The sequence below is a fragment of the Sinocyclocheilus rhinocerous genome, unplaced genomic scaffold (genome assembly GCF_001515625.1).
Source record: "Sinocyclocheilus rhinocerous isolate Xijiao unplaced genomic scaffold, SAMN03320098_v1.1 scaffold304, whole genome shotgun sequence".
NCBI classification, from domain to species: Eukaryota; Metazoa; Chordata; class Actinopteri; order Cypriniformes; family Cyprinidae; genus Sinocyclocheilus; species Sinocyclocheilus rhinocerous.
In genome coordinates, this window is record NW_015659941.1 from 83225 (window position 1) to 84496 (window position 1272).

Consider the following 1272-nt stretch of genomic DNA (forward strand, 5'->3'; position numbering starts at 1 on the left):
GTATGTGTGTGTGTGTTTGTTTTTCCTAAAAGTTACCCCAAAATTTATATATGATATATAATTTAATATATAGAATTCTATATATGTAATTACAATTTTATATATAAACTATATATACTATATAAAACTCTAAGTATAGAAAATATATATTCGAAATATAAAATGACAAAAGTGTGTGTGTGTGTGTGGTGTGTGTATATATGTATATATATGTGTGTGTGTGTGTGTGTGTGTGTGTGCGCGCGCACGAAAATTTAAAATAAGAGTGGAGAGAGAGTTTGTACAAAAGAGTACAAAAAGAACTTACTGTTGATCTGCATTTCCTGCAGACTAGAATGTCTAACACCCCATCTTTTTTACACAATCCAAAAAACTCCCACACTGGTGATATATATATATATATACACATATATGTAAAACATCCCATAGATAATATGGATAACAACCAGTAGAAAAATAAAAACATAAACCAGATTAATTTATCTCTAATATCTCAGCTGTATATATTTGTAATATATGCATATATGAAAGTCACAGTACTCCTAAAATGCACACAAAATAAAATAAAAATGATAATAAATAATAAAATAAATAATAAATATATATAACAAAAAATTAAATATGGAAATATATGGAAAATATATATATAGAGAAATATAAAAATGTCATAAAAATATATGTGAAGATTTTAGAAGAACATTTTAAACGGCACTTAAAGGCTTTTGCATTTGAACTCTTTACATATAGCTTGGGGAAGAACTGCTCACAGATATCTCAGCTTGGGAAGATGGTTAAATGCCCGCTTGTGGATGTGAACAAGGCTTCGTGTGTTCTGGATTGAGCTGTGACACAAATTATTGCATGAGAAATCACAAACAAACGACACATTTCTGTGAAAAGAACGTCTCGGTTAAGTATGTAACCCTCGTTCCCTGAAGGAGGGAACGGAGACATCAAGTCGGTGACCGACGAATTGGGATCTCGCTTCGAGAGACCAATCTACTTTGAGTGTAAACTAAATGAGCCAATGGACATTGGCCTGCGATGATTGCATCCAGCTGCCGCTGATCACAGCATGAGCATAAAAAGGCAGCCGGTGCAATGCATACCAGGTTTTCGCTGAGGAGCCGAGCCGGTGACCCGGCCGCTCAGCAGTGGTACAGCAGACGTGGCGACGGGACGTGACGTCTCCTTTCCCTTATTCAGGGAACGAGGGTTACATACGTAACTGAGACGTTCCCTTTCAGTCGGTCACTCTCGACGTCACGTCGG

At 35.8% G+C, this 1272-nt stretch overlaps 1 pseudogene; it reads right to left on the reverse strand.

The window, feature by feature from the left end:
• The window catches only part of LOC107724620 (lutropin-choriogonadotropic hormone receptor-like), a 22172-nt pseudogene that overhangs the window by 13228 nt on the left and 7672 nt on the right, over positions 1-1272 (reverse strand).